Source organism: Colias philodice, chromosome 30, assembly GCF_061535455.1.
Source record: "Colias philodice isolate Cphi_HAF_F1 chromosome 30, ilColPhil1 Martin Lab GWU primary, whole genome shotgun sequence".
NCBI classification, from domain to species: Eukaryota; Metazoa; Arthropoda; class Insecta; order Lepidoptera; family Pieridae; genus Colias; species Colias philodice.
In genome coordinates, this window is record NC_143115.1 from 4,947,841 (window position 1) to 4,960,368 (window position 12,528).

The 12,528-nt window shown below is 33.1% G+C and overlaps 1 protein-coding gene across 1 annotated transcript in view; it reads left to right on the forward strand.

Annotated features, from left to right (window-relative positions):
* Positions 1-7,923: 7,923 nt before the first annotated feature.
* The window catches only part of LOC149475533 (putative fatty acyl-CoA reductase CG5065), a gene marked incomplete at its 3' end in the record, with an annotated part of 59,854 nt that continues 55,249 nt past the window's right edge, over positions 7,924-12,528 (forward strand). The window contains exon 1 of the mRNA XM_089713225.1: positions 7,924-7,978. The remainder of the gene's footprint in view (positions 7,979-12,528) is intronic.

Below are 12,528 nucleotides of genomic sequence, written 5' to 3' on the forward strand. Positions count from 1 at the left end.
GAACTGTCAAATGTTGCCTATTAAAATGGCTCTACAATAGTTATTAAGGCTTATACATGCGCTAATAACCTTGACCATACTTGACGGATCTCAAACCTCTCCCGCTGCACCTTCTTTTTTCCTCGCATTTTGTATTTAAAAAGATACTAATCAGTGAAATAAAATATCCTCGTCAGGGACTGTTGTGTAACTGATAATTTATTAAACATAAAATTTTCAGAGCTCTAAGTCAGCAGGTTACGAAGTTTATAGAGTATTTGCGGAAAAATCGATGACCACGGCACATTTTTTTTCTAGAAATCTATTAACTTTGGAAAAAAATCCTCGCAAGCAATTAAAGATCAAAGACCATCCTATTTTATATATTTTTTTCGGTATTGTGCTTTATGTTGTACCAGACTTTATAGAGGTTGAACATAGTCGAAATTGCCGGGTAGCGCCTTAACATGTGCCGCGCGGTTTCAGTTTTCATCCGCATGGCTCCGCTCCTGTTGGTCTTAGCGTGATGATATTATACCACAGTATTACAATATTATTTCCTAATTATACAGCCTATATAGGCTTCCTCAATGAATGGGCTATCTAACACCGAAATAATGTTTCAAATCGGACCAGTAGTTCCTGAGATTAGCGCGTTCAAACAAACAAACTAAACAAGATACAAACTTTCGCATTAATTATAATATGTATTACCACGTTGTATATTATTATTAGTCTGTGGTATTACTAACGACACGCCCGCGGTTTCGCCCGCTTTGAAATAATATTCTAAAACCTACCTCGAGAATCACTCTATCTATTTAAAAAACCGCATCAATATCAGTTGCGTAGTTTTAAAGATTTAATAGGGACAGAGACTATGTAGTGATTAGGATTAAAAGAATGCTATAAAAGAAAAAATCAATTCGATCCAGTAGTTCCTGTTATTAGCTCGTTCAAACAAACTCTTCTTTATATCTTTGATCGCAAGTAATGTTGACCTAAATTAATGTTTTCCCGTTAAAAATTAATATTTTTCACACAAAGGGTAACCGTAATATGGCCACTGCTATAATTAATTAAAAAATATATATTTTATTCTTATTTAAAACTAGATTTCCGCCCGCGGCTTCGCCCGCATTTTCAAAGAAAAACCCGCATAGTTCCCGTTCCTGTGCGATACCCGAAATACAAAGTAGCCTACGTCTTATTCTGGGTCTTCAGCTACCTCCATACCAAATTTGATTGTAATTGGTTCAGTAGTATTTGCGTGAAAGAGTAACAAACATCCATACATCCATACTCACAAACTTTCGTTTCGCATTTATAATATTAGGATTTTAAAGCTTTGATATTTTGTTTAACACAAAATAAAATATCTTTAGTATATTAGTTGCTAACTTTGCTTCGCGTACGCCTTTTTGAAGATAAATCCGTTCTAGAGATGTAGAAGTATGAAAGACACAGAATAAAACAAAGCAAAACAAATGTTCAAAAAGTTTAATAAAAATTGGTCAAGCCGTTTCCAAGGAGTATTGCAACTCACACTGACTTTTTTAAGAGAGATAGATTTATTCCATAGAAATCTAATTTATAACAAGACAAATAACAAGTGTCTTGTTATTTAGATTTCTATGATTTATCTTATATATAAAACTAGCTGCTCCCCGCGGTTTCACCCCCGTGGCTCCGCTCCTGTTGGTCGTAGCGTGATGATATATAGCCTATAACCTTCCTCGATAAATGAGCTTTCTAACACCGAAAGAATTTTTTAAATCAGACCAGTAGTTCCCGAGATTAGCGCGTTCAAACAAACAAACAAACAATCAAACAAACAAACAAACTCTTCAGCTTTATAATATTAGTATAGATTCTCGTGTCACAATGTTAGTCTGCATACTCCTCCGAAACGGGTGGACCGATTCTCATGAAATTTTCTGTGCATATCGGGTAAGTCTGAGAATCGGCCAACATCTATTTTTCATATGTAGGTACCACGGGCGAAGCCGGGGCGGACCGCTAGTTCACAGTAAAATTTCAATAGACTACCTATATTAAGTCGTGTTTAAAATTTATAAATATTTTGTTTATAAACTCTTCCTTCGTAAATCATCAATTATATGTTTGTAAACATGTTAATTGTAATTATTGTATAGAATAATTTGTTTGTAAACATCCAATTATGTTTGAATGATGTAATGCAAATGAACTGTCGATTTTTAATTTATACTAGTGGTCCGCCCCGGCTTCGCCCGTGGTACCTACATGTTTAAACTATCCTATCTCTCAAGTTGGATCGAACTACACATGGTGTGCGAATTTTATTATAATCGGTTAAGTGGTTTAGGAGTCCATTGAGGACAAACATTGTGACACGAGATTTATATATATTAAGATTTACGTATTCGTAATTTATGTTTACGTAGCCGTATTCCGCCGGCAGCTTTGGTTCCTACTTCCTGTGTCTAAAACTTTGATTTCTTGAAGTCATTCTGAATGATAGTTTCATACATACTGTTAAAATAGGTACCGTAAATTATAACTTAAACCAGTAGTTCCTGAGATAAGCTTGTTCAAACAAACAAACATAATATTAGTATGATTATATTAGGAAGATAGTCATATTGAAGTAAGTAATTGAATTAACGAATACCTATGTGTTTATGCACATTGTGGATTTAACCGGTATTTTACTGGTTAAAAATGAATGCAGTAAGAGTAGAGCTTGTAGAGACAGTTCGACAAATAATTTAATTTACTATCTATACTTAATATTATAACTACATATAACATAGTATAAAACAAAGTCGCTTTCTCTGTCCCTATCTATGTCCCTTTGTATGCTTAAATCTTTCAAACTACGCAACGGATTTTGATGCGGTTTTTTAATAGATAAAGTGATTCAAGAGGAAGGTTTTAGTATATAATTTATTAGGTTTTAGACAAAGCGGGCGAAGTCGGGGGCGGAAAGCTAGTAATACATATTATAAAGCTTAAGTGTTTGTTTGTTTGAACGCGCTAATGACTGTTAGATACCCAGTCCATTTATCGAGGAAGGCTATAGGCTATATATCATCACGCTAAGACCAACAGGAGAGGAGCAATGTGCGTAAAACCGCGGGGCACAACTAGTAGAAGATAACTACGGGAATCCTACGGGAATCTCCTCAAGCTAACTTCCTTTCGTACGTCTGGTTGTCTGGAAGAAATCGCTATTTAGCGATAAGACCGCCATTTGTTTTAATTTATAATTAGATTAAGTTCCTAGTTAAGTTTTGTCAGAGCAATAAAGTATGAATAAATAAAATAAATAAATAAATCCTACGGGAAAACTATGCTGGTTTTACTTTAACTACGCGGGTCATGCAGGTGAAGCCGCGGGTAAATAGCTATAGTAGTAGTTTAAAATCTTGGAATTCCAAGGAACAGGCTAAGATCTAAATATGATCTAGCATTCACGTGTTTGCACTAGATATGGGTTACTAACTCTAGGGTCAACACTCAGTGTTGATCTAATAATAGAAATAGGGCTGCCAATCATTAGTTTTTATTATTAATTATTTTCTTTGATCGCCTCTAAATCTTCTTGCTCTACGAAGTAAGAGGAGATTTGCTTCGCCTCCGCCCGCGGCTTCGCCCGCTTTGTCTAAAACCTAATAAATTATATACTAAAACCTTCCTCTTGAATCACTCGTTCTATTAAAAAAACCGCATCAAAATCCGTTGCGTAGTTTTAAAGATTTAAGCATACATAGGGACAGAGAAAGCGACTTTGTTGCATAGTGTGTAGTGATTTGTGTTACTATATTCTTTTAACGAAAAAGCCTAATGTGTTAAATTTGGCATTCACTGTGCGAGAGATTAATATTTAATACAAACTTACAAAAAATGGAGATCACCTGTATATAAACTGATGCATGATGATTAATTATTATAATCTTAATTGTGTAATAAATATTATAAAATAATTTTAAACGTACCGTAAATAATTAAAGTAAATAATATATTCAGTAGATATTTTGAAAGAAAGAAGATGGAAGGAGTATTTAAAAAAATATTTCAATATTTTTTCGTTAGTGACAGCCCTATACCAACTTATACCTAACCGCCCTATATTATTACGGATATCCTCAATTGTCCAATTATTTTACATATATAGAGGTATATGAATAAATTAGCCTTGTCTATTAATAAATAAAAATAATTTAAAATACACATAATTGTATTATCAACTAGCGGTCCGCCCCGGCTTCGCCCGTGGTACATATTTACGTTTTCTCTACGTAAAAACCATCCTCGTACTTCAAGGAATATAATAAAAAAAGAATTATCGAAATCGGTTCAGCCGTTCTCGAGTTATGCGCTTACCAACACATTTTGCGATTCATTTTTATATTAAGAAGATTTATCACCGATCCATGACAAGTGTACAAAGTTTGAATTAAATCTGTCCGTTTAAAGTAGGTCAAAATCTAAGGTCAAAATCGAGTCTTAAGGAGTCGGTTGCATATGAGTACATATAAACATACAGGTGAAGCTTATAAAAACGTGTTAAAAATAACACGTAATATACATATACTAAAAGCCATATTAACTAAAAATAGCTTCATGATATTTAAAAATAAGCAGGTGTTCAAAAGTGTACAACCTTCATACCAATTTTGAGGCATTTAAAGTTTGTGTTGAGGAGTAGTTAAATAAGTATAATAAATAAATAAAAGTAATTAAAGAACTTACTTGCTATGACTTATTATTTATTGAAATAAATGTGTGCGTGTAGGTACTTACTAGTGTAGGTACACACGTAAGAAGTGAAACTTCTTTATGACCTTATTTTTCAAAAAATAATTTACTATATGCAACTTTACAGAAATACGTCGAATCACGCGTGATAGGGACAAGAAAAAGATGGCGCGTAACGGACAAATGTCACGCGTAACGAAAAATGTTACACTAAATTTTTTTCCAACCCCGATAAAGAAGTTTCACTTCAATAAAAAGATAAGAAAAATGGTTAACAAATATATTCTCAGATCTACCGTATTTATTTACACATAGTTGCGTGAATTCAGACAAGGAAACGAATTAAAAAATAATTTTTATACAATAAAAAAGCATTGTAATTGAAAAGTTGCTCAATCTTAAGTTCATGGACATTTCCTTTTCAACATAAATTATTTATATCAAAGATTTATATAGATATACTTATACTAGCTTTCCGCCCGCGCTTCGCCCACGTTTTCAAAGAAAAACCCGCAGTTCCCGTTCCCGTGGGATTTCCGGGATAAAACCTACCCTATGTGTTAATCCAACTATCCAAGTTACCCTCTATATGGGTGCTTAATTTCATTGTACATAATTGGTTCAGTAGTATTTGCGTGAAAGAGTAACAAACACACACACATCCTCACAATCTTTCGCATTTATAATATTAGTAGTTTAAAATTACCTATATCGAATATATTATTTGTTTATAAACAACTAGCTTACCGCCCGCGGCTTCGCCCGCTTTGTCTGAAACCTAAAATTATGAACCACGTAGATAGTACGGTTAGCCTTTGAGGATCACTGTGAGAAATAATTTTTTGAAGTAGATCGAGTAGTTCCTGCAATAAGTATTATTAATTTATTAGTTCTATACTAATAAATTAATAATACTTATATATATTTGGAAAAAAAGCTACCATTTTATATTTATAACTTCGATATACGCAATGATCAGTAGAATTTTCACAAAAAACTGGGTTCACTCGGTTTTATCGTGTCAAAATTTTAGCTCAACCGAAGCTAAGCTTTTGCGTTTTGAAAGTTTTCACAAACCAATTTAATATTTTATACTAGCTTTCCGCCTGCGGCTTCGCCCGCGTTTTCAAAAAAAACCCGCATAGTTCCCGTTCCCGTGGGATTTCCGGGATAAAACCTAGCCTATGTCACTCAGAAATGATGTAGCTTTCCAACAGTGAAAGAATTTTTCAAATCTGCCAAGTAGTTTCGGAGCCTATTCAATTCATACAAACAAACAAACAAACAAAAAATCAAACCTTTCCTCTTTATAATATTTGTATAGATACTTAAAACCAAACTAAAGCTCTATCTCACAAAAATGCCTCCTGTTAAAAGAAATATTTTTCCCATTTTTGCAATATTTTTCATTGATACTCTGCTCCTAATGGTCGAAGCTTGAATCTAGCGTTAGAAATTGAATTACCTTAGAATTAAAAGAGGCAAAAATCGAACTATTTGTTACGTAGGTTGACGCGATCAAACCAACAATCAAAAATCCTTATCAACTTTATAATATTAGTGTAGAAATATTAAACATATCAGCTTACAAATTTCATTCAATTCGGTGCAGTAATTTCTGCGTGATTAGCATAATAACATAAAAAATTTATTGACATGATGCATACAAAAGAAATGTGAAATGTTTATTTTATTTACAAAAAGACAAAACAGTCATAATAATAAATAAACGTCAAGAGAGAGCTGGCTTTACATAGAAAGGGTTCTGTATTACCATGCAAAAACGTTATGATTAATTTATTCTATAGGTAACTAACTAACTACTAATATTAAGTCAAAAGCTCGTGCACGAACAATTATTTAATTATTGTACGGTTTACGTATTACATCGAATGTGGACTGTATTTAGGTCGCGTTATATGCTGCTAATAATGCTATGATATTATGGGACAACTGGGAACACTTTAATTATCGCTAATAATTATATATAATTCACGCGGATTCGAGCGGATAGATTAGCACTCGGGCGCTGCTATGGAAGAACTGCGCTTTCCGGCCGGCTCGGCCGTCGCACGATAATAATGCTGAGGCAGCTTGACCTCATTTACGTTATTGCTCAATAATTGTCATTAATGATAATTAATAATTTTACCGTTAGAAAACCTTTACCGAATAAAATGAGCTATGTATATATTTTTTGTTTACAATATCCCGAAAGGTTATTGGCATTACCTAGTACATATTTTCTTTCATAATCAAATTCAATCATCTATAGATTATTCAAATAAACTTAAATATGTGCTTTTAAATAGTCTTAATACATAATTATATTTACCACCTGTTCGAAAAGTTTCTACAGAGGACAGCCGGCAAGAAACTCTGCAGTTGCTCTTTTTAAATAATATCAATATTCCAACAATTTACATCTTATATATAAAAATGAATCGCAAAATGTGTTGGTAAGCGCATAACTCGAGAACAGCTGAACCGATTTCGATAATTCTTTTTTTATTATATTCCTTGAAGTACGAGGATGGTTTTTATGTAGAGAAAACGTAAATATGTACCACGGGCGAAGCTGGGGCGGACCGCTAGTTTAAAATAATTTTGACCCTGGATATTAACGGAAAGACAATCAAGGAATTAATTGAATAGGAATTGTATACTATCAAGGATCGGTTATATCGTGAGTGTAATATTATTAAAACGTGCTTTTTATTGTCTGTAAACTATAATTACCTCCAACCCAAGATGAAAACTTGTTTAAAAGAAATAAACAATTTTTATTTATTTTTTTATTTTTATAATTATATTTTATTACCAGCGTAGTCCGGCGGATTTACTCGCATAACTCCACTGTAATCGGTCATAACGTGATGATATATAGCATATAGCCTTCTTCGATAAATGGGCTATGTAACGGTAAAAAAATTGTTCAAATCGGACCCGTGGTTTCTGTGATTAGCGCGTATCGCTAAATTTGTTGCTAAGCACATCGAGAACAGCTGAATCGATTTCGTTAATTCTTTTTTTATTATATTCCTTGAAGTACGAGGATGGTTCTTATGCAGAGAAAACGTAGACATGTACCACGGGACGGACCGCTAGTGTTAGTATAGAAATTCGATGCGGAACCCTAAAAAGCGACGTGACACAGCCCTAAGTTATTCTCTGCTCAAATGAAAGTCAGTACTATATTTGCTTCGTTGTAAGTCGGTTAGTTGTGTGAAGTGATAATAAATAGTTTCTCGTACTTGTAAGTAAATTTGTTTTGATTATTTTAATGTTTTTGAGGTAAGTTTTACATTGTTAGGTTTTAAAGTAAAAGTTGTTGTACAATCTATCTGTGAAGGAAATTTCATTTAAATTTGTTGAGTAGTTCTTGTGAAAGTGTAATAAATATATTGTACAAAACGATTTGCGTATTTTTTATTATGTGTTAATTAGTTTTTGATTTATGGGTTTAACAACTTTTTGTGTAAGTTTATGAATAATTTAATTTCTATTATATAAAAAATGTATGAAGAGTTTTTTGTCCGTTTTTTTTATCTGTATAAAAAAGATTATCGATACATTACGATATTTTTTGTATTTAATGTATTATGTAAACGCGAAAGTTTTTGAGAATCAATATTTGTCTGTCGCTCTTTCGTAAGAACAGCTGATCGGATTTGCATGAGATTTGGTACAGAGATAGATGTCTGGATGAGCATAGTTTTTATCCGGGTACCGGTGATTTATAGTAAATACTAGTTATTTTCCCTGGCTTCGTCTGGGTTCGCCTTTAGTGATTAAAAGCTCAGTTATATGAATCTCTATTATTTTATTACTTACTATAATTATTGTATACGTAGTATATTATTATTAGTCTGTGCTATAAGTATGTTTTTTGTACGTTGTACGTGTAAGTACGTTTTTATGTTACGTTGTCACACCAAAACGGCTCAACTAATTTTGATGAAATTCAACATAGAGATAAATTACTTGAGCAAATAAATTGAACGTGTAATAAGGGATCGTGATTATGTGATGACGCAAGCAAATCAACATCAAACCTTGTTTTAAAAAATACCATTAATTAATTCTCATAAAAGATTAAAATTTCAATAGAATTCTCACGAAATAATTATGATTAAGTACTATAAAACATAATATAATAATAAATTAAGAGCAAGTGTTAAATTTTATTTCAGAAAAACAGTGGAAAATTATTATTATTTTATATTCACTAAAGTATCAGTACATAGAATTATCGAAATCGGTCCACCCGTTCACGCGTGAGTCGTGACCAGGGGAAATGGGGATTCATCACTACGTATATTATAAAACAAAGTCGCTTTCTCTGTCCCTATGTATGCTTAAATCTTTAAAACTACGCAACGGATTTTGATGCGGTTTTTTTTAGATAGAGTGATTCAAGAGGAAGGTTTTAGTATATAATTTATTATGTTTTAGACAAAGCGGGCGAAGCCGCGGGCGGTAAGCTAGTTTCTAATAAAAAGAAAATATATCGAAAAAGTAAAAGAACGATAGGCCTATAAGAAATGTCAAATAGCAGAAAAGGACAAACATATGAATAGCTGTGTAAAGGAAAGAGACACAATTGTGTCAGTTTCTACAAAATTCGATGCACCGTGCGCTTGAATGGATTTTACCGTTTTTTAACCGACTTCCCAAAAAAAGAAAGTTATTGTAACAACGTTGATTAGTTTGCCTTTTCAATTGTTCATGACTTTTTTTTTAGTGTCCCTGCAGACGTAAAAATAAAATCTTACCTTTTTATAAAAAAAGATCGTGTGTGCCGAGCACACGTGTAAGAAGTGAAACTTCTTTCGCAAGATTCAAAGATACCAAAATCGTCGCCTTACTCCATGACGTGATGGTATTGCCATGACGCTTCCTTGAAAACTTACTCTCAACGCGCCTAAAGAAGTTTCACTTCAAGAAAAATAATAATACAACTGCATCAACATGTAGAGATAGCAAATAAAAAATTAAAAACCGCATCAAAAACTGTTGCGTATTTTTAAAGATACATAGAGACGGACAGACAGCGATAGCGACTTTTGTAGTGATAATGATTAAACTTTTTATTAACATTACGTTTTTAATTTTACATATTTTATAAAATTGTTAATGTACTATATTATTATTAAGTAGGTGGTATTTTTTTGTGAGATATTATGTAAATACAGTTAGTTTTCATACTTCAAAGAGTTTTAATATCTATTACCATACAATTATTGCATACTTACTTTTTTATCAAAATTGAAAATATTATCATGATTGATACAGTAAACTGTGAGATAACCGGTGTCTGACTGATAAACATTTTTGGGTCATTACGAATTTTGATAAAAATATATATATATGCCACACCTAGTATTTGTACTAAGTATTTAAAATATAAGGTTTTAAATATTTCTATACTAATATTATAAAGAGGAAAGGTTTGTAATTATGTATGTATGTATGTATGGTTTTCACGCATAAACTACTGGACCGATTTCAAAAATTCTTTCACCATTAGAAAGCTGCATCTTCACTGAGCAACATAGGCTATATTGCATTTTCAAAAAAAATAGACATCCTTACCAAAAATGCAATAATATAACCCAAGGTGTAAAAAATATTTTGTCATCGCGTGCGGTGCGGAATCTATTCCTTGAAGTACGAGGATGGTTCTTATAAAAAAAACGTAAACATGTAGGTACCACGGGCGAAGCCGGGGCGGACCGCTATAGGTACCTATAGTTAAAAATATAAAGCAGAAGTTTTTGTTTTAACGCCCTAATGTCATGAACTACTGGACCGATTTCAATACCTCACTGTTGGATATGGACGTGATCCTTGAGTGATATAGATAGGCTATATTTATATATACATATGTATATTATATTATGTACCACGAGCGAATCCGGGGTGGACTGCTAGTCATACTAATATTATAAAGCTGAAAAGTTTCTTTGTTTGGACGAGCTAATCTCAGGAACTGCTGAAAAATTATTTCGGTGTTAGATAACACATTTATCGAGGGAGGCTTCATTAGGCTTATATTATCATCACCACAGACATGTATGTCTGTGATCATCACGCTAAGACCAACAGGAGCGTAGCAATGCGGGTAAAACCGCGGGGCATAGCTAGTTTCAAATAAATGTACTTGGGATTGTACCGGGACATAAAAATATAATATAAATACATATTATGTTTCACTCCTTACTATCACCAGTGACCAGACACTAAAATCTTCTATTAAATAAAAATAAGTTGGGTTTTCTTTCCTGATGCTATAACAACAGAACGCACGAACCGATTTCCACGGTTTTGCATTCGTTGGAAAGGTCTCGGGCTCCGTGAGGTTTATAGCAAAGAAAATTCGGGAAAAATGTCACCAGAAAAGCGGGAAAAATGAATTGTTATATAAAACGTAGCCATCTGGTGGCGAAACGGAGTTCGCCGGGTTTGCTAGTAAATAGTAATACCATAAAATCGCCCCGTTGAGACGCGACGTAAGAGAAAGACAAACAAACATACTTTCGCGATTATAATATTAGTAAGGATGTAACTCAGTAAAAATGTAGCTTTCTAATTGTACAAAATAATTTTGAAACATGTATGTGTGTATGTATATAGGTACGCCGTACGGTGCGTATATGAATAAGCAAAAAATTGTGCGATCATCACCTTTTTATAGCTAGTTTTCTACATGTGGCTTCGCCCGCTTTCCCTAAAACATAATAAATTATATACCAAATCTTGATGAATTACTCTGCCTATTAAAAAAAACCCGTCAAAATCTGTTGCGTAATTTTAAAGGTCAAAAGTTATAACACAGTGCCGGCACGTGCCGGTTAAGACCACGCACTTGTGACCGATTTTAGCAACATAGGTAGGTACATGATAGTTTTAAAGAAAACACGCTTAAGGCCTGAATCGGGTAGAATTCCCTTTTAATACCGAAGATTAAACCGTTTTTCTTCTTAGATTCTTAATGTATACAGGGTGTCCCACTGTTGGTATACTAAGCTCAAAGGAGGTTATAGTTTTGCATACGCTGAGTACGTAAAAAATACTTATAAAATTCCAGACGCATTTTTTTTTCAAATAGATGAATTCTTAAATCTCTATGTGTACACACATAACAAGCAACCCGCCCAACTTTGCCACCAGCACGTGAGATATCGTTTAAGATTATGTTTTCATAGACAAAATGCTCACATTAGAGAAGCGGTATATGCCGGCTGCGCGAAGTTAGAGAAGAAAACATGGATTTTCAGGAAAAATTTAGCAAAACATTTTTGACGTAATTTTGTTGTTTTAAGTATTTTTTACGTCATCAGGGTATGCAAAACTACAAGTCCCTTCGCGCTTAGTATACCAATAGTGGGACACCCTGTATATATCTAAAAAAATGTATATTAAAGTTTCGAATATGATAACTTTATCATATTCGAAACATTGCGTAATAAATATTTGAGAACCATCAAATCAAAAAATTGTATCCTTGTTACCTCTGTTACAGTGCCGTCTTTAGGATCAACGAGGCTATGGGCCAAGGTACTGGCTGGGGCCTATGTAAGGGATGGAAAATCCTTAAATTTTAACTTTATCATTTTTCAGTTTACAATAACGCAATAGGCAAAATCGTAACCCCGTCTCTTAACACCCCACATATTATGACAGTTCAATAAATAAATTTTTTGAATCTAAAAAACTAATACCCCACCAATTCTAATTTAAATAAAATTGAATGAAAACCATATATTATAATCTATACAAAGAACAATACTTATATTTATTCAT